The sequence below is a fragment of the Mastomys coucha genome, unplaced genomic scaffold (assembly GCF_008632895.1).
Source record: "Mastomys coucha isolate ucsf_1 unplaced genomic scaffold, UCSF_Mcou_1 pScaffold4, whole genome shotgun sequence".
NCBI lineage: Eukaryota > Metazoa > Chordata > Mammalia > Rodentia > Muridae > Mastomys > Mastomys coucha.
In genome coordinates this window covers 25,064,401-25,090,156 of record NW_022196910.1, presented here as the reverse complement: position 1 = coordinate 25,090,156, position 25,756 = coordinate 25,064,401, and the positions used below count along the sequence as shown (strand labels likewise).

General features: G+C 37.8%; 1 long non-coding RNA gene across 1 annotated transcript in view; it reads right to left on the bottom strand.

The window, feature by feature from the left end:
• Positions 1 to 18,912, bottom strand: part of LOC116076362 — a 29,671-nt gene extending 10,759 nt beyond the window's left edge. The window contains exon 1 of the long non-coding RNA XR_004112917.1: positions 18,852 to 18,912. This is a non-coding gene — a long non-coding RNA (uncharacterized LOC116076362). The remainder of the gene's footprint in view (positions 1 to 18,851) is intronic.
• Between the last annotated feature and the right edge of the window lie 6,844 nt (positions 18,913 to 25,756).

Sequence of the window (25,756 nt, the reverse complement as noted above, 5' to 3'; positions counted from 1 at the left end):
GAAGTAGGATTTTTTGATAGAGAAATGACTGGAGGCAAGGAAGTGGAGAGGTCCATTGGTGAGTTTTAGACCTACAAACAGGATAGCTACAAGCAAAGAAATAAAAATGAAGCAAAGAGAATAAAGGGTCTCTCTCTCTCTCTCTCTCTCTCTCTCTCTCTCTCTCTCTCTCTCTCTCTCTCTCTCTCTTTCTGTCTCCCCATTTTATTTTTTTTTGAGAAAGGGGTTCTGGTAGCCCAGGGTGCTATATAGCCCTGAAATTATCTAGCTCAGGCTAACAAAGGGTTTATGACCCTCTCTCTTCGACCTCCCATGTGCTAAGGTTGCAGGCAGGTACCACTGTATCTGATGGTGGCTCACTGTTTATGTCATCTTTAAGAAAGGACCATCACAGGCTGCTGGGGCCATGAATCCTCCCATGTGTACTCTTTGGTTGGAGTTTTAGTCCCTGGGAGCTCTGAGGGTACTAATAAGAAAACATCTAATAAAAAAGAAAGAAAGAAAAGAAATGATATCCTATTTTTAAAAAAAGTGTACAGGAGTAAGGCAATGGAAACATTTTTGTATAGGAAAAAAGAGACAATGGGCACACACTTGCATGTGCCTGAGATTCTCCTACCATCTTTCCTTAAGTTCTGACCCATCTATAATATAAATGAACACTTTAGTTTATGCCCTGTTCACCCAGTTACTTGGGTAGCAGCTAAACTTATTCCAGATTCCTCCTTGTTTTTATGTTTACAAGCTGAAGCTCAAACAGTAATATTAAATTTTGGGTGGGGATAGAAATGACATCTTCAGAATAAAGGGTACTAATGACTCCAATACCCCAAACAGATCAAGACAATGTTTTCTCGTGCAAAGCAAGACAGATGAACTCACAGCCTTGGTCTCTGGACCCTATCTTCAGCAAAGTTGCCACATCTTTGTAGAAGTTCTGAGAATTTGAGAATCAAAGTTTGTAAATCACTAGGTCATAAAAACTAGGATTCTGTTCCAAAATGAAATTAAGCCAAGAACACTCCTGGGTGAGGGAATCATATTATTATCTATTTTAATTTTTAAGCATTTAAATTCATGATTTTTGGGAACACCTAATCTATATTGTGGTCTAAAGAGGTGTACTATCTGGTTGGTGGTCCAGTCCCTGGGAACTCCGGGGGTCTGGCTGATTGACACTGTATAGCAAAATATTTTTAAATCTCTTCTGCAGCAACAACATCAAGTGTTATCTTGGTAAGTACCCTTTGGGGACGAGTGATATACAGTCCTAGAGTGTTGGCGGGAAATTGAACAAAGCTAGCTCTGTACTAACTTATGTCTTCTCCTGATGGATGATGTCTCAGATTCGAGTTCTATTCTTGTTTAATTCTAATAGAAAAAGATTAAAGTACAGAGAAAAAGAAAGAAAGAAACAAAGAAAGAAAAAAAGAAAGGAAGGAAGGGAGAGAGAGAGAAAGAGAGAGAGAGAGAGAGAGAGAGAGAGAGAGAGAGAAAGGAAGGAAGGAAGGGGAAGGAAGAAAGGAAGAAAGAGAGAAAGGAAGGAAGAAAGGAAGGAAGGAAAGAAGAAAGAAAGAGAGAGAAAGAAAGAAAGAAAGAAAGAAAGAAAGAAAGGAAGAAAGAAAGAAAGGAAGGAAGAAAGAGAAAGAAAGAAAGAAAGAAAGAAAGAAAGAAAGAAAGAAAGAAAGGAAGGAAGGAAGGAAGAAAGAGAGAGAGAGAAAGAAAGAAAGAAAGGAAGGAAGGAAGAAAGAAAGGAAGGAAGAAAGGAAGGAAGGAAGAAAGAGAGAGAAAGAAAGAAAGAAAGAAAGAAAGGAAGGAAGGAAGAGAAAGAAAGAAGGAAAGAAGGAAAGAAAGGAAGGAAGGAAGGAAGGAGATGGAGGAAGGGAGGGAGGGAGGGAGGGAGGGAAGGAGAGAGTGAGAGAGGCCAGGAAACCAAAATGCTTGTGTTTAGTGGTACAGGTGAGAGAGGTTTCTCATAATAATGGATTGTGGTTTTTCTATCTTTGTTTTTTTGGTTAGTTGATTTTGGTTTGATGTAGATGTGGTGTTTTGGGTTTTTGGTGTGTGTGTGTGTGTGTGTGTGTGTGTGTGTGTGTGTTTATTTTGAGGCAGGACTTCAGTAGGTAGCTCCAGCTGACCTAGAAGTCACTGTGTAGCCAGACTGACTCCCTATTCACAGAGATCCACAGGATCTTACCTCCCCAACAGTGAGATAAAAGGCTAGTACCACCTCATCTGTCAATATTAGATTTTTTTAATGCTTTGTGTTTAATTATGTGTTTAATGTGCCCCCAAAATGCTACTTAGGCTGCTTATCTGTGTTTTGTTTCATTTGTTGTTCTAATAAGTTCATTATTTTCGTATAACACGTTATTCTTATTCACTTCAACTCTTCCCAGATCCACCTGTCCTTCCCTCCTCCAATGTTGGGTCCTGACCCTTTTTTTTTCCTTTCAAGACCAAACCTTGGTGCACCAAATATTCTTGGATGTGCCAGATGACCACAAGAGAGCCATCTAACTTACCACTTCTAGAGAAATTCTTTCCTCTTTCTCTAAGCAGTTAGCAGCTATAGCTCCATGGTTGGAGATGGGATTATGCACCTATCTCACTCTTTGTGCTGGAACTGTCTGTCTCAGGTCTTCATAGGCTTTGTCCATGCTTTTGCCAACTGTCTCTCTGCATCTCGAGACATGTTTTACTCCTAGAGAAGTTCGCCATCTTCCAGTAGTCTGAAGCAGCCAGTCAGTAGAGACATAACAGGCTTCTATGGCATATGTGTTGTAGAAAAAGGTTGGATCAAATATAGTAATTAGCAATAAGCTTTCTCTCTTTGAATGTTTTAGCTGTTTGCTGTAGAGAGCATCTCTTGTACTGTATGGAAGTATCACCTGTCAATAAAATGCTATCAGACTGTTCGATTAGGCAGGAAATAGGGAGGTAGAAGTTCTGTGACAGAGAGAGGATTTCTGAGAAAAGAGTCAGAGGCCCAGAGATTCACCCTAGACACAGAAAAAAAGAGTTGCATGAAATTGAGGATCAGGCAACCAACCATGGGACATGACTTACAATAAAATAAGTGGGTTTAGATATGAGCTAGCTGGGGAGCAGAGCCAAAGCTATTGGCCTAAGCATACATATACATATACACATACACATACACACACATACACATACACACACATACACATACACACACATACACATACACACACATACACATACACACACATACACATACACACACATACACATACACACACATACACATACACATACACACACATACACCTACACACACATACACATACACACACATACACATACACACACATACACATACACACACATACACATACACACACACACATACACACACATACACATACACACACATACACATACACACACATACACATACACACACATACACACACATACACATACACATACACACACATACACATACACACACATACATATATAGTCCCAGAGTCGTTATTCCTAGGGACAAAGTACACGCATAGAAAAACATGAAGTTATAGATGGCATTAACTCCAGTTTACTTTTAAAATTATTATTATGAAGAAAGCTATTGGGTATGATTATTTTCAAAGCTCTTAAAAACTTGTAGCTGAAAAAGGCTGATCAAATCAAAGCCCCAGGGAAAGCATAGCTCACACATAGAACCAACACCCATCAAGATTTGGGTAAGCAAGGCAAAGCAGTGGGAAAGAATGACTGGGAGATCCTTAGAGTTTGCAATGTGGAAGTAACTTAGCCGGCGTGGTTTTATACATGAGCCCTTTGGTTGCTACATCTGGGATGAAAGGGAAGGTTCTGTTGGGGACCCAGTGAGAAGAATGTTGGTTTGGTTGGGAACAGTCATGAATATTAAGGAGGTCACTCCAGAAGTCCTTTGAAATTAAGCATCATGGAGTCCCTGAACAGCTTATATGTGACAACCTGGATGGGATTATCAACCAGGAAAAAAGGAAAGAAAAGAATGACTCAGAATTTTGACATTTTTACTGACATGATAGAAAGCATGGGAAAGTGTTGCAAGAGAAATTTTCTGTGTTCAGTCTAATATCAGGTACGGTGGCATAGCTTTGAAACCACACAAAGGTACCCAGTAATCTCCCTAGAGACTGAATGTTTGCAAAAGGCCCTGTGAAGACTCAGGATATGTTTGATGAAATTCAGCTGCGATTGGAATCCAACTTCTTAGCTGAAGGACCCAGTGTGGTCTGAATCTAACGTCTATTTATCATCTACAGTACTTATAAACACTAGACTTCGTCTCCCTTAAGCTCTTCATCTATAATGCTAAGCTTATTTCCATAGTGTCCAATTGGAGAGATTTTTATTAATCAGCTTTCACCTCGGGTGGCCTGCCTGCTGTTGCTTTCAAAATATTAAGCCTGGGGCTTATATTGCATAAGGATCCTCTTTATTTGACCTGAACCATTCTATCTCTCTTGACAGACAGGATGTGGCCTAAGACAAAGGGTTCACGAAGCAGCAGTGCTATTACAGCTGGCGCTCACTGCTGCCAAGACATTGGAAAAAGCTGCTGTCTGCAGCCCCAGAGGATGCTGTGAGTGCAGAGGTAGGGTTCCTTGGGAATAGCCTCTGGTTGGACCCCTTTGTGGGTGGCATGTTTATCTTTCTCCTTGAAAAACAAAAGGTCAACTAGGAACACATGTCCCTATAGCAACAATAAATTCACAGGGGATGCTAACCCTCAGCAAATGTGGATTCGGAAGAACAGGAAGAGCAGAGTTCACCCCCTTTGTAAGGAAGTGAGTTGGTAGCTCAATGAATCTTTTTATTTCAATTTAATTGCCATCTGAATTGCCATGTGATGCGAGTCTTTGGTGGAGAAAATATCTTGAAAAAAATTAATATTACATTAAAGAACCTTCATGCCCAAATAATACTTAAAATGGATGTTTTAATTTTATTGAGAAAAACTAGTGGCCTTTGGTCAGTCAAAGGCACTACCAATTTCAGAATGCATCATTTAGTTGCACTAGATGTGATATAGTATAGACAGCCTCTGTCCTTATTGAAAAACTTCATTTTTACACGTAAGACCAAGATAAAAAAAAATGTATTTTGTTATTTGTTATCAGTTTCAAGTCATCTAATCCTTCTGTGGTTTTTTAATTCTTTGAACAAATGGAAATCAACACATAAAAATGAAAATATGTCATTAGCACCCTGGAGTAAGATAAAGGGATTGGGAACAAGAACAGAGAATAGGAAAATCAAAGGAAAAGCATGCCATTCGAAATTCTTCCCAACTTGAGAGAAAAAAGAGGAAACAAGGGGATTAGATCATGCAGAAGATGAAAGCTCCCCAAACAATCCTGACTTCCTTCAAGGTGCTAAAGTCATTCTTTTGAAGAATGTTTTAGACCAGACCTCGAAGGTATCACATCTAATAACCACAGATGTGAAGAAAACAAGTTTGACACATAGGTGAATCAGTAAATTATCTACCTCCTTCCAAATAGGCCTTTCATTTCTCAAGCTCTATAGGTTTTACTCTTCCAAGGTTCAAGCAAAGACTCTGCTTCATTGTTCTCCATCGCTGTCCTGGATAGTTGTATGCCCACTTGACATAAGCTAAAGTTATCAGGGAGCATGGAGCCTCAGTTGAGAAAATGGCTCCATAAGATCAGCCTGTAGGCAAGCTTATAGTGTATTTTCTTAATTAGTGTTTGATAGGAGGGCCCAGCCCATTGTGAGTGATACCACCCCTGGGCTTGTGGTCCAGGATTTTATAAGAAAGCAGGGTGAGCAATCCAGGATGAGAAAGCCAGTAAGCAGCACCATTCCATGGCCCTCTGAATCAGATCCTGCCTCCAGGTCTCTGCCCTGTTTGAGTTCTTTCTTGTCTTCCCTCAATGAATGTGTTACATAAGATAAATAAACCCTATTACCTCTCTACTAACCCCTCAAAAAGTTGTTGTAGACATAACAAGCAAAGCTATCAACTACAACTATTAAAACCAAAAATTAATGACCAAAAATTATGGATAATTGCTTGAGAATCCAGAAGAATAGGGAATGTACCCCCCTTGTCCTGCTTTCCCATTTCATTTACACTGCTACAGGTTTCCTGGAGCTTCTGGGATCAGAGTACCTTAATTCCATAGAAGTAATAGGATCACAGATACTTGCTACTGCATCTGCTTCTGTATGTGCTCTAGAAATGCATATTTGGCTCTCTATGCCTGGTGTCTTAATTAGGGTTTCTATTGCTGTGAAGGAACACCATGATCATGGTAACTCTTAATAAGAAAAACATTTAATCATGGCTGGCTTTCAGTTCCAGATGTTTAGTCCATTATTGTCATGGCAGTTCTTTTTATGACTTTTGGAGGAGGGAGAAGCTTTTCTACAGAAGTAGAAATAAGGGGAATCTTTACCCTGACTAACAAATACACTGTTAAACAATCTGCACATGCTCAGACTAGACATCTCATAATTTAAAGCATATATAAGGAATGCAATGAATACACATGAGAGAATAACTAGGGTTTTCTACAGACTGAGACTTCTCAAGGAGAGATTTATCTTCATTGTGGTCATGCCTAATATAAGTTAGGCACTCATCCTCTGGTGAAATGAGCTAATTTTATCCAGATTAGAATATATATAAAGGCAGATTTATTGGGAAACCCCTCTCAGATGAGGTCACTGGTCCCAAGGAATGAGGCCAGGGAAGTGGACATGAAGAGAAAGAGTGGAAGGTGAAGATTAAGAGAAAAGACTCATAGGTAGAAAGAAGGGAGAGAGGTGGGGGGAGAGCAAAATGTCTGTTATATAGGGAAGAGTTTCTAGTGGAGGGGAGGCTAAAAAGTTCAGTACAAAGGGTGGGGTATACCCTATAACAGGTAGGGACTAAGGAATTCTGGGAGAACCTGGAGGCCAGGTCCACCTTGGTATATTAAATATGTGCCTCAGCTGCTTGTGCTGGATCTGAACCCCAACATCTAAAACTGGCTTAAGTTGATCTTGTTCTTTTATGTAAGTCAACCTTTGTTTCTCTCCCTCTACCAAGAACTGCTTGCCTCCTGTTTACCCACAGGAGAGGAGGTGGTGGTTCTTGCCCTGCCTTCGAGATTTAGATATAACCTTTTTCAAAAGTTGCCACAAGTAATCACGCCATCCCTGCATTGGCCTACCTCAAGGGTCAGTAGTTAAGCTAATCTCACTGGTTTATTTTAAAAGTCAGGTATTTCATTTAAAAAAAAAATAAAGAAGATACTAAAAGATGAAAAGACCTCCCGTGCTATGAATTGGAAGGATTAATACTGTAAAGTCCAGGTCCATCTTCATCAAAATTACAATCACACTCTTCAAAGAAATAGAAAAGAAAAAACAAACTTCACAACGAAAGCAAAAAGATCCCAAATAGACAAATCCTGGATGAGAGAGAGAGAGAGAGAGAGAGAGAGAGAGAGGAAGAAGAGGAGGAGGAGAAGGAGGAGGGAGAGGAAGAGGAGGAAGAAGATGAAAAGAAGAAGAAGAAGAAGAAGAAGAAGAAGAAGAAGAAGAAGAAGAAGAAGAAGAAGAAGAAGAAGAAGAAGAAGAGTAAAGGAAACCAACCCTCTGTCCACAAAATGTTGAAAGCATCACATTATTGTTACAAGCTATACTGTGTAAATGTAATAACAGAAACAACATGTTACTGGCACAAAAGAAGAAATGAAGATTAATGACATACAAGACTTAAGTATAAATAAGGCTGCTAATTTCCATAGGAACTGCCAAACTGATTTCCAGAGTGATTGTATGTACCAGCTTGCAATCCCACCAGCAATGGAGGAGTGTTCCTCTTTCTCCACAACCTCTCCAGCATCTGCTATCACCAGAGTTTTTTATCCTAGCCACACTGACTGGTATGAGGTGGAATCTCAGGGTTGTTTTGATTTGCATTTTCCTGATGACTAAGGATGTTGAACATTTCTTTAGGTGCTTCTCAGCCATTCAGTATTTGGTATTTGTCAGTTGAGAATTATTTGTTTAGCTCTGTACAGCATTTTTAATAGGATTATTTGGTTCTCTGGAGTCTAACTTCTTGAGTTCTTTGTATATATTGGATATTATCCCTCTATCAGATATAGGATTGGTAAAGATCTTTTCCCAATCTGTTGGTTGCTGTTTTGTCCTATTGACAGTGTCTTTTGCCTTACAGAAGCTTTGTAATTTTATGAGGTCCCATTTTTCAATTCTTGATCTTAGAGCATAAGCTATTGGTGTTCTGTTTGGGAAATTTTCCCCTGTGCCCATGTGCTCAAGGCTCTTCCTCACTTTCTTTTCTATTAGTTTCGGTGTATCTGGTTTTATGTGGAGGTCTTTGATCCACTTGAATTTGAGCTTTGTACAAGGACATAGGAATGAATCAATTTGCATTCTTCTACATGCTAACCACCAGTTGAGCCAGCACCATTTGTTGAAAATGCTGTCTTCTTTTTCCACTGGATGGTTTTAGCTTCTTTGTCAAAGATCAAGTGGCCATAGGTGTGTGGGTTCACTTCTGGGTCTTCAATTCTGTTCCATTGATCTACCTGCCTGTCACTGTACCAACACCATGCAGTTTTTACCACAATTGCTCTATAGTACAGCTTAAAGTCCAGGATGGTAATTTCACCAGAGGTTCTTTTATTGTTGAGAAGATTTTTCACTATCCTAGGTATTTTGTTATTCCAGATGAATTTGCAATTGTTCTTTCCAAGTCTGTGAAGAATTGAATTGGAATTTTGATGGAGATTGCATTGAATTTGTAGATTGCTTTCGGCAAGATGGCCATTTTTACTATATTAATCCTGCCAATCCTCAACAGAGGAATGGATATAGAAAATGTTGTACATCTACACAATGGAGTACTACTCAGCTATTAAAAACAATGAATTTATGAAATTTTTAGGGAAATGGATGGATCTGGAGAATATCATCCTGAGTGAGGTAACCCAATCACAAAAGAACACACATGGAATGCACTCTCTGATAAGTGGATATTAGTCCAGAAGATTGGAATACACAAAGTACAATCCACAAATCATAAGAAACTCAAGAAGAAGGAAGACTAAAGTGTGGGTACTTCATTCCTTCTTAAAAGGGGGAATGAAATACCCATGGCAGAAGTTGCAGAGACAAACTATGTAGCAGAAACTGAAGGAAGGACAATCCAGAGACTGCTCTACCTGGGAATCCTTCCCATATTCAACCATCAAATCCAGACACTATTGTAGATGCCAGCAAGTGCTGGCTGATGGGAGCGTGATATAGCTGTCTCCTGAAAGGCTTCGATAGTGCCCAACTAATACAGAAGTAGAGGCTCACAGCCATCCATTGGACTGAGTACAAGGTCCCAAATGAAGGAGCTAGAGAAAGGACCCAATGAGCTGAAGGGTTGCAGCCCCTTAGGGTGACCAATAATGTGAACTAATTAGAACCCTCAGAGCTCCCAGGGACTAAACCACCAACCAAAGAGTACACATAGTGGAACTAATGGCTCCAGCAGCATATGTAGCAGAGTCTGGCCAAATAGGTCATCAATGGGAAGAGAGACCCTTGGATCTGTGAAGGTTCTATGCCCCAGTGTAAGGGAATGGCAGGGCCAGGAAGCAGGAGAGGGTGGGTTGGTGAGCAGGGGGAAGGGGGAGGAAACAGGCATTTTCTTTTTGTTTTTTTTTGTTGTTGTTGTTTTTTCTTTTTTTCGGAGGGGAAACTGGAAAAGGAGATATCGTATATGTAAATAAAGAAATACCTAATAAAAAATAAAATATCTAATTAAAAAAAGAAAAACAAACAAACAAAAGACAAGTATAAATTCACATAACTACAGCTATGTGTTATTTGGCAAAGATCTAAAAATGTATCTCAGAGAAAAGACAATCTTCAAAAAATTATGATGATCAAACTGGGTCTCCACATAATAAACTCCAAATTGATCCAAGACTTCAGTTTAGGATCTCAACCCCTGAAACAGAGAGAGGAAATTGTACTCTTTAATACAAAAACAAAGGAAGGGCTTTATAAGACTCTGGTCACTGAGGAAATAATGCCAGCAATAGAAAAGTGAGACCTCATAAATTAAAAAAGAAGAAGAAAGAAAAGATTTTATAATACAAAGGAAACAGTTAATTGATTGAGTGAAGAGACAATGTCCCAGATTGGGAGAAGGATTTTGCTAGCTGAGCATTGACATATTTGGTTGCTATCTAGAATACACAAAGCACTCAAAAAATTATACAAGAAATCACATAATCTAATCAATGAATAGAATCATAAAATTATCATAAAGTTCTTAAAACATGAAATACAAATAGCCAATGAACATGTGGAAAATATTTATCCCCATTAGCTGTCAGAGAAATCTAATTTAAAACTATAGTGAAATTGCATCTTACCTGTGGCAGAATGGTACTCATTAAGAAAACAACAGATGCTGTAGAGGCTGTAGAGAAAAGGAATCCTGTATACTGATAGAGAGAATGTTAATGAGGCCAGCCTCTGTGAACGAGAGTATGAAAGTGTCCAAAAACAAACAAAAAGAAACAAAACAAAACAAACAAAAGCAAAGCAAACAAAAACAAACAGGACACCTTTGAGAATGGATCTTCCACATGACCCAGCTCCTACAATTTACCCAAAGAATTTTAAGTTCAAGTATCAAGAATGCTTGCACGTCACTACTATTTTAGCACTATACACAGTTGTAGATAAGTTACAGGATGAACCAAGTGTGCAACAACAGAAAAATACTTAGAATTCTAAGTATTTTAAAAAATGTGCTATGCATACAAAAATGGCCTTTATGTTTATTTCACTAGAAACAAGAGTAAGGTTATTGTTTATAGAAAAATGGATGTAATTGGACATAATCATATTAAACTAATTAAGCCAGTTTTATATAAATACAAAAATCATATTACACACAATTTAATATATGTATATATGTATGTATGTATGTATGTATGTACAAATGAAACTTTCTAGGGGATCGATCACAGAGTATGGAAGAGGGAGTCGTTAGATAAAGAAAGCTAAGGAGGAGAGAATATGATTAGCACACTAATCATGATGAATATGATGCACACTGTACATTTGTACAAAAGCTTAAAAGTTAAAAGAGAGGAATTATATATATATTCCTAATTATAATAATAGCAACCAGTTTATATAAAATTTTCTTTTACTATTTATACTATACGCTGATTTCTTTAATTTTTCTGATGCTTGTACAACAAAAGTCCAGCTTCTAGATCCTCACAGCAAATATGAGCTGCTTTGAGAAGTCCTGTACTAACTATAACAGATAGACTGCCCTTTAGATGTTGGCAAGCTTAAAGAATGTCATGGCTGAGCAGCTTCATTATCAACATTTTGTGACACTCAGGACTGGATCTGGAAGATGCAGATTATCTGGAAGATTCTTGATCAGAGGAATGGGGCCTGAGACAGATTGTTGGGACTTGAGAGGATTCATAATGTCCAGAAAACCATTCAGTGATGACTATCTCTCACTAATCCAGGAGTCCTAAAGCTTTTGAGATTGCAGTATCCCACAGGATTTCTGTTAAAGAACAAGAACAGACGACATGCCAATGTCTCCTTCCCTAAGAATAAATCCAAGTGAGTCTGCAAATCACACGCTTTGGAAGGCAGTCTATTCTGGAGAATTTAGATAGTATAAAGTCTAAGATGGGAAACGATCCATCTGGTCATGCTTCAGTCTGACCCTTGAGGATGTGCCTTTTTCTATGCTGTAATAAATTCAACCTTGCACATGATGCCCTGTGAACATCCTCTGGATTCCCAGAGTAAAAAGCAGAGGGACAGGGAGGGGAAGAGAAGCCAAAGGGGGATTCTGGTGATCATAGCAGTAGGTAGTATGTTATTCTGCACTAATTTCCCTGGCAGTGGCACGACTTCCCTGCTATCTGCTCCAGTCCTCTGGATTCTCAAATAAAAAACAGACACACACTGCCTTATATTTAATATACCTTAATCAGCACAATGGCTGGCACTTCTAAACCTCCCTGTGGCTAACATACTCTCCCCTACATTATTCCCGAATCCTTTTATACTAAAACCTATATATATTTCATCTTGGCCACCCTGGACACTGGCCTACAGCCCTCCTGGGCCACAATCCCTGACTTTTACATGATGGCAATCTCTCTGTCCTGTATTTCGCAGGCTTGATCTTTCTGCGCTCCTAGTATGGCCATTCTCCCTCTTCCTCTCTCTCCTGTGTCCCTTGTCCAGGAATATCAAGTCCTTCCTCTGTCTCTCTGTCCAGCCATTGGCCTCCAGAAACTTTATTTACCAGTTAGAGCCATCTGGAAGCAGAGACCCGGAGTGTCTTACATGTAGACATGTGAATTCCTGTGTAATTTGGGAAGCCATAATGCAAGCATTAAACCAAATCTATAACAGGTTGGTACCCATTGTTTTCATTTTGTAGGAAGAAAGGAACAAACCCGTGCAGAATTTGTGTGATTTCTAGAGCATTTTCATATATCAAATCCATTCTCTACAGGAGTGGACAATAAATACCAGTGTGAAATCTCTTCTCTTTTTATTTCAAACACATTTAATCTGGTAACACTCATCCACACAGCATTCAGTAGTAGTTGCTATAGGGCCAGCCAGCTGGTCTCTTTCCTAGTTCTGAGGTAAAGAGAATGTTGCCTTGATTACCCTAAGTCTATTCTCACTAGAGAATCTATGTTCCGTTTCCCATTAAGGACAGAGTAGAACACAGGAGATCCCTTTTTCTCCATAACTCTCAGAGTTAGAATCTTTTATTTTCCATGAGTATGACTGTAGGAGAAAAAGTTCCTAACACTGGCAATGCAAAAGCAAAGGATTAATCAATGTGTGTAACCCAAGTCAAAGAGTCCTCACTTCTACTAAAATCTTGCCTAGAATGAAGAAACATCAAAGTTTTCCCTTCAAGGCATACTGGAAATTTATTTTACTAAGTTTCTTTAAAAAAGAAAGAAAGAAAGAAAACATTCTTGAGAGCATCTCATATTTGCTTGGCTCACTAACAGTTGCTTAGCCCCAGTATGCTCTATTTGACCCAGAAGTAAGATGTCCTCTCATTTCAGTTTAAGATCAGGTCTGGCCCAGACACTTTTGAACATTTGAAGGTAAATTGAGGTTGCAGCTTGTAGGGCAGAATAATGACAATGGAGAAAAATATAGATCAACACAGTCAAAGGTTAACTGAAAGTGGGGTACCTTTTTTTTATTAGATGTTTTCTTATTTACAATTTCTCCTTCCCCAGGTTCCCCTCCAAAAAAAAAAAAAAAAAAAAAAAAAAAAAAAAAAAAAAAAAAGAAAGAAAGAAAGAAAAGAAAGAGAAAATAAAATAAGAAAAAAATAAAATAAAAAATACAAAACCTAAAACAATCCCTTGTTCCCTCTCTCCTCCTCTTGCTCACTACCCCACCCTCTCCCTCTTACTGGCTCTGGCATTCCCCTACACTGGGGCATAGAACCTTCACAGGGCCAAGGGCCAAGAGAGAAGAAAAAGAGATTTAAGAAGTGACTTTTAAAGACTATTTTTCTTTATTCTTTTCATGCATGGATTCTTACACATATACAGTTTACTATGGTTGCATTCAACCCATTACTCTTTGTGGCCTTGCTTCCTTTCCCTCTGAACTTTTTTCTTCTTCTTTCATAACCCCAACCAGCTATACCATTCTAGAAAATGACACCTCATGACCATATCATTAACAGTAATGAGTGCTTCAGAAAGAGGTGGGACCTCATGGCTACCTCCTCTATCTGTAGTAGAAAGTTGGACGGCTGATTCTGTGCAGATGTTACAGTTGCTGTGCTCATGCTTGGAAGAACAATGCTATGCCTGTATAGCCCCAACTCAGGACACTCTTCCTCATCTTCTGGCTTTTACATTCTTTCTGCCCCCTACTCTCTGATGTTCCCTGTGTTTCAGAAAGGAACAACGTGTAATGATCTCCCACTTAAATCTAAATGCTTAGCTCTTTATCAGTTACAGGACACAGAAATCAAGCTGGAACTGAGCTGGAAGTCCCATGTATACTGGCTAGTGTCCATGGAGTCTATACAGGCTGCTGAGAAAATACAATTCTGGTCTCACTCAGCTGTAGACCATGCCTGCTACAACACCAAGCTTCACAGTAAGATAAGCCCAGTGGTACAACTATTTTGGAAACAACAACTGCCCTCAAATGGGATTTGAGACCTCTTCTCAGGAAGGGAAACACATCTGGTATTAGAACCAGGCCAAAATCCTTTGGCTGGGAAGGCCATGGGCCCCAAGGAGGAACACACTACTGTTGTTACTCTAAATAAACATGTTGTCAAACTGTCCTCTAAATATTTATGTTTATGCCCATAATCTAATGCCATTCTCAGGCTAGAGCAGACAAACTCCAAATTTTCAAAGGCTGACAAGTAATATAGAGACCCCTATCTGGCCAAAGCAACTAACTTCTTTGGAACATGTTTTCAAATGAGGTATATTTGAAAAGATGTTTATGTGAAGTTTTCCTGGCCCTTGAGAACATACTTCTTGCCTCATTACTGTTGGCAGTTTCTAGAGCAACTGCAGGAAAGGTACCGATTGCTTTTAACTGCTTAGTTCAAAACCATGTTTGTTTGGAAATGATACTGGCACATTAGACCATCCAAAATGTAGTTTTTGCATGTAACTACATCTGAAGGTAGAAATTCTCCATTGAGGGAGGCAATCATCCCATATATTTATGCATATATAAAATATCTAGACATGTAGAGATATGGTTATCTGTTGTTTTATATTGGTTTGGTTTTCTTGGACAGTCCATATTGCTGATTATATAATTCAGTGCTACAGTAATCTTAACTTCTGAGTTAAAAGGCATTTTAAAATGGTGAATTCAATGAGCTGGTCATGAAAATTTGTGTTCATGTATACTCACTTTGCAATAATTGTTAAAGCATGTTGTTAAAATTTAACACCAGTAATACATTTGGGGAGAGAAAAAATTTTTCTCCATCTCTGAATATTTCCTAAACAGAATAATCTCTAATATCGTAATAGTCACGGAGCTCATTGTATCTGCAGGAAAATATTTATTTGTACATTGTTCTTATTTGTCTGAGTATTGTTATAAAGCTAGAGGCATTCTAGACTCTCGACTAGAGGTTATGAAAAGCACTTCCAGATGGAAGCTGAGACACATGCAGGAAAACAGGACTCTGATTGGTAGAAATGTTTCAGAAAGAAGTAACAGCAATTTGAAGTTCCAGTGGCCAGACAAGTCACAAGGAACACAGTGTCCCATACGGAGTTAATGTCCATACTTTTAAAGGTCTCATGTCCTTCCTGCAGCTGCCAGAAGAAGTGGCACAAAGTAGATAAATGATCATAAGTAACTGTAAGGTCAAGAGACAAGTCAGTATGGTGAGTATTCGCTACAGTTAAATTCAAAACTTTGATGTTGTCTGGAACAATAAGTGATAATTTTTGCCTATTGTGTTGCTTTCATTATTTCTTCCACCTTTCTGTTTGTTTGTTTCCTCTCCTCCTTTTCTGCTTTCTGTCCTTTCTCTTCTTCCTTTTCCTCTGTATTTCATGTAAAGACTACTATAATTAATGTATCATGAATTCATCGAAGAAACCTTGCTAGTTCCTTACTATACAGAAGGCTCTCTGAGAACTGTTCCTTAGCAAGGTAGACTAACTCTATCTTTCTTAAAACTTAGGGACTGGCGGACACATGTGGCCAGTAAATTGAAGTAAACATTGAGCTTATAGTAGGGAAAGACCACAGAATAAATGATATCAGAGAGATAGATAGATAGATAGAGAGAGAGAGAGAGAGAGAGAGAGAGAGAGAGAGAGAGAGAGAGAGAGATCAAGGACTAATCACAATAGATAGCCCAATGTATGTGCCCACTGCCATGCCATGCCCTGTACAAAAAGATGGCAACCTCAATAAGAAAATGATTACAGCAGACAGGAGCAGAATGTTATTGGTGGAGATAGAAGTGGATCAGAAGTCAACTAATCAGAAACACGTGGTTCAATGTCATGGTGTACAACCATCAACATTCATTTCCACGTCTAGCTATGGTCTTACTTTCTGTGCCTTCTAATATAATTTCCAGAAGTGTAACTAATATATCTTTCCTTTAAAATTTCCTCTCCTCAATTCTCCTTCCTCAATATGGTTTTCATCCTTCTGTGCCACTAAAATAGTTTCTAAGATGGACTCAAATAGTCAAAGTAATGCTGAAATTACTAGATATTTTCCATTAGACTGCCCAGCATCATTAAACGGCCTCTTTCCAGAGCTCTCTGGCCTGTTGAATTCCATGGCACTGGTTTCTTCGGCTGCTTCTGTGACCACTTTTTCCTTTCTTTTGTGCCAGTTTGGCTCACACTTATCTGCCCGTCTCTTAAATACTGAAACCAGTTGTGGCTCAACCCTAAGACTGCTCCCTTTTTTTGACAGTAAATGGCATTCTCTTGCCATCTTATCCAAGGTACTGTTTCTTGTATTTTAACCTCCATTGCATTTAACTCTAACAACTGTAAGCTCAAGTATAACACTGTCTCTTAGGTCTTTGTTTTAATTGCTCACAGACAACTCAAACGTGATATCCCTTTTGAGGGAAGACTCAAGGGAACACACATGCCTGAACATGCCAGTGGCTGCTACATAACAAAGGAAAATCATCTGTGGATACAAGATAAAAAAGATAGGGACCAGGAATAGGATATACTTTCAATGAAAACAGTGAGATTGCTTTTAAAATTTGAATGAATTCAGTGTTAAACAAGTCTTTAAATGAGGTACAAGGCCTTTTATTATTATGGAATGTTAAAAAAAAAAGGTATAGCTTAAAATATTAAAAGTGACAAAGGAAAATGTATAAAATAAGCAAAGGACAACTAAAAGTTTGAAAACATGGCAAACAGACTAAAAGAAATAATAGAGAATTTAGAAATGGACATATCAATCATATATTTAATTATCCAGTTTAACAGAGGCACTCATCATATATATGTAGGTGTTTATACATATGTATGAACAGAAATGCATACACAAACATATAGTTATACATATATAAAATACTTAGGCATGCAGAGATATGAATATATCTGTTTTAAATTGGTCTGATTTTCTTGGACAGTCCATACTGCTGCTTTTATGATTCAATGCTACAGTAATCTTACCCTCAGAGTTAGAAGTCATTTTAAAATGATGAATTCAATGAGTTGATCATGTGTAGTTTCTCACTGAGAATTTATTTTCATGTGTGTCCCCTTTTCAATAATTATTAAAGCTCTGTACATAAGGGCTGGCAGACTAACATATATATATTTGTTTTCAGCAAAATTATTTTCAATATAATTTGAAAATTAAAAACCAAGCTGTCATATGGATTTATTGCTTAGCTCATAAATGACTTAAAAAATATACAGAGGCATTAGGAAACAATAGGTTTACATAGGTTATAATTGCCATTTTAATATATAGACATCAATTTTTAAAGGTTCACACTCATCAAAATAACAAGCACACAATATCTGAGAAAATGAAACAAAGGTAATCATAATGTTTTTTTCTTTAAAAAAAATCCAGACAAAAACAAGCAAACAGAAAAATAAAAGAAGAAACAGAGTCCTGTTTCTTGTTCAAGATGGCCTTGAACTCACTTTGTAGCCAAGATTGGATTCATACTTGGAACAATCCTTGTCAATATACTTAACTGCTCATGAGGTCTACATAGAAAATTACGACATTATATTGAAAGAAAATAAAATAAATGAGAGGATTATAGTCTGGTGGTATCTTTTAGAGTTCTTTAAACTCTTGGCCTTTGTCTCCCGACCTGACACAGAATCTCTGGAAACGTAAGACTTTTATTTTATTTTCTTGCACCATTGCTTACAATGACAAAGACTGGGAACACTCTCAGTACCAGGATCAGTGGGACCATATTTTATCTGGCCCTATGAAAGATTGCCTCAAACACACTGAGAAGCGAGCACAGGAAGCTGCTGCAAAACATGGTCTTATCTCACTTTTGTACAAATATTGCCACACAACCCAATTATCTGGTTTGTATGAAAACATCGTTAATCTGTTATTCTCTGAAAGATGTACATGACTGGGAAAGGCTAGGACAAGTGGAAAAAACATTTTTAATTTTTATTTTGCCCCTACTTTTATGATTTCCTTCGTTGCATGACTTTGAAATGTAAAAACATTTAAAGAAGAAGACGGTTTCCTTCGTGGATCATCAAATGTAAAGCACCTTTTCTTTGCCTCTCTCCACACCCTCCCATGTAATCTTATACACTTAGCTTCCCTATGGCTACCTCCCAACACCAGTTGCTTCTTGTCTGCTTTCATTAAGGGCTCTTGAAATGGGCAAGCACTGCCAGCCTCTCTTCTGGTATTTGTTCTTACATTCTGTAAGCATTAGAAGTTGTGCTAAGACTACTCTGCAGGCCAAGTTTTCAAAGGGAATTCTGGTAAATCCTCTCCACTTATACCACGTTTATCTATGAATCCACCACAGCTCCCTGTTCCACTTTTTGTTTACAGACAGATTTCATCTTGTTTCTTTATGTATTGCCAGAACCCAAGGGTACAGTTTTCTCTTAAATGCATTCCAGTTTCCATAGTACTGTAGGGTTTGCTGGCTTGATTTTCTAAGAGACAACAAGCCCTTTTATTGAATTACAAAGACTGGAGATTTAACCCAAGATAAATGTTTAATATTGCTCGTGGTCCTGGCAAGCGTCAGACGCTGGTTCAAAGAGTAGACCTACCTCTAAGTTGAAAGCAGCCTGCTTGAACCTCCAAGTATACATTCCACTTCCGAGGGCTCAGTCGCCATAGACTGACTCACCTTGACAACCCAACCCCTCTTTTCACTTGAGTTCTTTCTTTCCTCTGGAAACTGGGAAGGAATACAGACACTAAGATCATTCATTTTTCTGTCTTGCTGAACAGAGTATGCTGATTTCATCTTCTAGTCGTTGACAGCCAAAATGTCCCCCAAATGGCCCGATGGTAACACAAAACTTCTCTGTATGTGACCAAAGTAGGTTAATCTAGTAAGCATGCATCTAAAGAGCAATTGTGCAAACAGATCTCACATTGCCCTTCCATCGAGCCCTTGGGGGGAAGAAAATGTCACAACTTCCCAGTCTAAACCTTCTTCTGTGATTTCTTCTTTCTTCATAACCACTCTCCTACCTTTTCCTTTTATTGTCTATTTTTTTAAATAATGTTTTTATTCATTCTTAAATAATTTATTTATTTATTCATACATGATATTTCAGTCATATCATGTCCCTCTTCCAACTTCTTCCAGATTCTCTTCTACCCCTACCCATCAAATGCCATGTCCTCTCTCTCTTTCTCTCTTTTTCCTAAAGTAAAATTAAACAAATTAACAACACCACCAAAAGCAAGCAAACAAAACCAAAAGCCATGGAGACCAGTTTGTGTTGACTGACTATTCCTAAGCATGAGGCCTACCTGGTACATGTACCAGATGTCATTACATTGAAGAAAACAACTTACTTTCTCTCTTTCAGAAGCAATCAAATCTTAATGCCTGCTTAGCTAGCATTAAGAGGTGGGTTTGTACCCACCACCCTTCCTCAGTTCTAGACTATTTGTCTGTCTTGATCTTGAACAAATCTTGTACATAACATCTGATGAAGTTTTAACCCTTGGTCTTTTGTTTTTAATTTGTTATCTTTATTATTTTTAATTCTGCATCTGTGTGTGCACATGAGTGAGGTGCTTACAAAGACCAAAGGCATAGGATTCCCTTGGAACTGTAGCTACACATGGTTGTGAGCAACCAAATATGTGTTAGAAACCAAATGTGGGTTACAGTGCTTACAGAGACTGAAGGAATAGGATTCTCCTGGAACTGTGGTTACAGATATTTGTGAGTAACCAGATGTATGTTGGAAACCAAATGTAGGTCCTCTGCAGAGCAGTACATATTCTTAACCACTTAGCTATTATGTCATAACAAACTAATTCTTCTATTTGGCTTCATCTGTCTGTTCTACTTTTAAAGATTAAAAGATTATGTGTGAATGTATGTTTGTGTGATAGTATGCACATTAATATGTTCAGGAACATGTTTCTGTGTGTGTGCAAAGGTTACAAAAGGGAAGAAGCTGTTAACCTCTACCTGTTTAATGGCTTTTCTTTGAACATGGAGTTTGCCTTTTCCTGGCTAGACTAGAAACCAACTAGTCTCAGTGATCCTCACTGAGGATCTCTATCCTCAGCTGTGTTAACTGGGGTTAAAGGCAGACTGTGGATGCTCTGTGTGTTAAATACATGCTACCTTCTGAACTCTGACCCTCATCATTGTACAAGAAGCACTTTGAAAGCCATCTCTCCAGGCTGGTCCACTACACATCTGTCAAAACCATATTCTCAACAGCAAAAGAATAAAAGATTTTAATGTTTGCTTAAAGGGTTTTAAGGAGAAACTGGAGATGAACCTTAAGAGTTAAAAGATCTCTCTTCTTCTCTAAAATTCAGTTCTGAGCACCTCCCTCTAGGAACTTACAAATTCTTGAAGCTGTACATCGAGGTTGTATGATGCTCTCTTCTGGTTCCATGAGCACTCACACACCCTTAGTATACACACACACACACACACACACAGAGAGAGAGAGAGAGAGAGAGAGAGAGAGAGACAGACAGACAGACAGACAGACACAGAGACAGAGAGACAGACACAGAGACAGAGAAACATACACAAATGTAAACAAAATCTTCTTTAAAAGTACTTTTATGTCTCTATAACATATACAAATGCTTAAGGTCTCTATAGTATACCATGTTATAAATAATGTAAAAATCTTCTCAGTGGTTATTTTGTTGGTAGTAATGGTTGGTTGGTTGGTTGATTGGTTGGTTTGGCTTTAGAGGTTTACATTTTTTCCAGCTTTTGTACATGTAAATGTCATTTGTGCCAACAAAGTTGTCCCCCAAATATGAAAGTCTACAACAAGAGTTAATTATACTTAGATCTGCTGTTACCATTGTGGGACTATCTTTTGTGACACTGTTCTGCTTGGCTGGTTCCAAGTTATCCTTTAAAATTCCACTCAAGTATTGCAGGTTCTGAAGGCTCTAAGTGTTGAAGGTTCTAAGTTCTTTGGACAAACTTTTTCTTCACTTATATCTTCACAGTAGTGTTTGAAGTTTATTCAGTATGTATCATATGATATTTTAACCATTAAATTTCTCAACAGAAGATCACAAATTCCTCCTGGGCCAGGATGATAAACTCATACCCAAACTCAGGGTCCTCTCTTGACATAACAAAGTATAGCACTGAACTTATTTCAAGACTTCAGGAAGTGTCTGAGTTGAGGTTGCCCATGGCCCTCACAGAATTCCAGAAGGCATCTATGAACCATGACTGACATCAGGAAATGAATCACAATGATGTCTGTTATTTTTTTTTTTAAGAAATGAGCTTGAGCCTCTGTGGAATCCAGTGGAAAATGACATCAATTTCCTAACTGTAGTCGTAGACTAAATTGTTATTACCAAACTGTCTGACCCAGAACACTATAAATTTCATTTCCAGCCTATGAAATATTACAAACTCTTGAGTCCTTTCACAATTACCATGTCAGGGTTCATTTTGCTTTCCACTCAAAATCTGATCCTATTTCAGGAATTCTCTTAGTAAATTTATCAATGTAAAAATTCTACTATACAACGTGTCATGAATATCTTCCTGCTATAAATATGACATATCTACAATTATATGCATATATATTCATACATATTTGGATTTTTCTTGGATCCTTCTGGAAAATTATCATTTATACTTATCATATATGTGCTTCATATATATGATATAAGTGAAGGAAGATGTAAGTCTGATTTCATATATATAAATTTCATTTAAGGATTCTGATGCTGAGAAAGCTTAACTCAGTTAATACACATCTATCACTATTTGCCTGAGATGAAGGAGATTCTCTAAATGTAGAACTTTTTATTTTAAAACCATGAAGTTTAGAGCTTGACAGTTGGCTCTGTGGTTAAGAGTGCTCTTGCTCTTGCAGTGGACCCAGTTTCTAGCACCCACATGGTGACTTGCCACCTGTAACTCCAGTTCCAGGGGATACAACACCCTCTTCTGACGTCTGTGAGCATCAGGCACAAATGTGCTACACATAAATCGTGGGAGTAAAACACTCATACAAATAAAATAAATATTCCTATAATTTATTTGTTAAAAGATTTGTTTTAAAAACATGAAAGTCCAGGGGAAAATCAGAAAGAAGAGGTTATTTTTATCACGTATACAAAGTCACAAGGTAAGAGGTAGATATAACCTTATAAATATGTCCTACGTATGTCCTCCAATTCTGTATTCAACCCATATGTGAACTCTATGATTATTAATACTCTATGGTATTTCATCAATGGCATTTCTTCCCATATCGTGCCTCATGTTGTACAAACAATAAAAATTTTCAAAAGCAATGAAAATATTCTGGGGAAGTACTTTAATTGAATTTTAAATTATGAATTAGTAACACAATTTGAGTTTCAGCAACATATGTTCATCTTCTAGCTACATGCCTCAATTACTACCAAATAGATTGATTTTATATAGTGCTATTGTATAAAAAACATTCAATTATTTATAAAAGAATTAAGTTTCTTCAATTAGATTCCTTCTCTAATTTCACTGTAAAAATGCAATGTTTTACAAATGTTCATAATGTTTTTAAGGATCTTATATGTGCCCCCATCATGCCCCTCCAAACCTAATTTTAAATACATTTACAATGATGAGTAAGCAACCAAGACAAATAATATTTGAATTAATTTGCAAGGAAAAGCAGCAAGCCAATAGGAGAGCTACAAGGAAGAGTCTAAGAACAAATGAAATAAGGAGACAACAGAGGTGTACAGACCAATAAGTACTGCTCCTTCTCCAATGGATGCTCTGCAATTAATGTATTGTTTTTATTCAGTTTCTTCACCTCACTTGTATGTTCATAAATAGACATAGTACTTTTTTGTGAATAACTTCTAAAGATTCCATTTCTTCTGATTTCTCTCTCTGAAGCCATGATTGAAAAATTCATAGAGATATGAGTGTGTTTCCAATGAGTGATGATAATTTGAAACTCAAGAGTTTGTGTTAGAAAATATTGACATAAATGTGTTGTTTAGAGCACTATATTCTCATTCCACAAGCAGTAGCATGATAACATATCACATTTTGGAAACAGGTTAGGGTATTTCATCATACTACTTTGATCATCAAGGTTGTCCTAAGGAAATCCTGTAAGATTATGAGAAAGAACAATTATTTTACCTTGTATATAAGCACATACATAGCTTACCTATGTGACTACAGTGCATTCTGGGAAATAAAGTGGATAACTTTGAATAAGAAAATGGATGGTAGAAACTAATACTTTACATAATTTTTTCATATAGCTACTTCAAGAGAATACTCTGGATTCATGTTTCATGGACAACTTGTTAAACATTACAATCTATAAATTCTGTCTTATGGCATGCATTTGGATTTTTAACATGTTTCCTAGTAATATCGCTAATGTATCAGGAGACTCTCCGCAATAGTCTAAGGGCTGATAAAGGTTTCACTACTATAGAATCAGCATGACATGCTACCTCCTACTATAAGACACTGGCTTCTAATTGATGCAACAGCTGCTGTAGTACATTCTGATTACTATGAAAATGTCCAAAATTAGATAACTTACAAATCCTCAGAATTTATTTCTTATAGTGTTAAGAATAGAAACTGGAAAATCCAGAAGTCAGAAGGTAGAGTGTCTTGAGAAGCCTTTGCTTTCTGTTTTACACATGGTGCCTGTCATTTGTGTTCTTGCATGGGTAAAAGGAAGGGTTCTCTGAGAGGACTTCTTTTAAAGACATCCCTTCTCTTCTTGGATGCTTTGTCATGTGACCCAATCAACCTTCCTCCCTAAAAGCATCATGTTGAGAGCTGAAATTGCAACACTTCAATTTGGGGAAAACCCATAAGTATTTAGACCATTGCATGACATGACAGGGAACAGCGAGGGGAAAGTATTGTAGAAAACAGACTGGAAGAGGGTTGGGTAATTCATTGGTGAGAAAAACTTAGAATACATAGAGCACAGTGGAATTTGCTTAAAATAAAATATTTTAAAATGCAAAGCAACTGGTATAGTATACAATTAGTTGTATAGCGAACAAGTTTGAGCAAACTTCTCAATAACAAGTCACCATGAGGAGAGGCAGCTGCAGCTGGGTCAAATTCCAAGGAGTCATCCTGGAATGGGAATTCTAAAAACTGAGAGGCAACATCTGCACAATAGAGGACTGGTCCCAAAAGTAACATCAGGGGAGAGGGACAGCACATGGGAAGGCTTCTGAAGAGCAAAGGAAGATGTAGACTTTTTCAGCTCTTAGAGAAACAAAATGAGGGGAAAAGGTCATTATGAGAGTTAACATTACTTACTTGAGGAAAGGAACACTTGAAAAATAAGTTCAGACAGAAGAAGAAATCTCACCAGAATATACTAGAATGGAATGATGAAATCGGAAGAAAGACCCAAAGGAGCACTCATGGCGAGGAACCCTCGTAGAGACAATCAGAGAAGCATTCACACAAACATTGTGGAAAACCCAGGTGATGGTTTCTTGGTTTGGTTTGAACTAACATGGCCAAAGAAGTCTACGTATGAACTGGGGAGGTCCAGGGCTTGAGCCCACTGGGAAGTGCAGAAGGAGAAGAAACAAGTCCACAGGATAGGAAAATAGCACTCTGAGGGTATCTTTACAAATTAAAATCAGCCACTTTTATGAATCACTATTAAGAGGGAATTTGGTGACATCATCTAAAATTTGGACAAATCCTAACAAACTGGTTTTACAGACTTAGGGGAAGTGATTGCATCACAAAACCGAGAACTATTTTCAACAGCTGGAAAAAAACAACCTAAATAAAAAGCATGGTGAAAATAAAGTGACAAAGACAACAATAAAAGCCAATGAGTAACACCTTGGAAAACATGACAAAGAAAGTAAATCAGTGGAAAGGAAAGGGAGAGAAATGAAAATAGGAAGCCAGATCATTTGGGGAAAGTTGGGTAGTTTCTAGTCATTTACATCCCAAACATACTGCAGAAAGCTCCCCACCCTTCCTGGAAGCTAAAGATCCTTTCTCCTAGATCTCTTCTCCCACCCATCATTTCCCATTCACTCATCAATAGTTTCAAAGGTTACTCTTCCTTCTTATTTGACTCATAATAAATGCACAAAATGACATGGTACATTCTGATCATTTGATGCATGCATACAATGTACACTGAGCAAATTGGGCTAATGAAGCCAACCACGATTGAACATACCTGTAAGGCTGAAGACAGGAGGATCACTGTGACTTTGAAGCCAACTATTTTACAGCAACATACCAAGTACTTGCACAGCCATACATATCAGGGTAACTAGAATTTCTTTCTCAAAATGTAAACATTTGCCTGTGTTGAGACCCTTAGGTTCTTCCCTTTGAATTCTTTACAGAACATACTAAATTTCTTAACAGTTGTCATCTTAAATGCAGTAAAACTACTAGAATTCATTTCTCTTATCTAACTGCATTTCTTGACATATTTCCAACCTTCCAATGTCCCCGTCCCCTCCC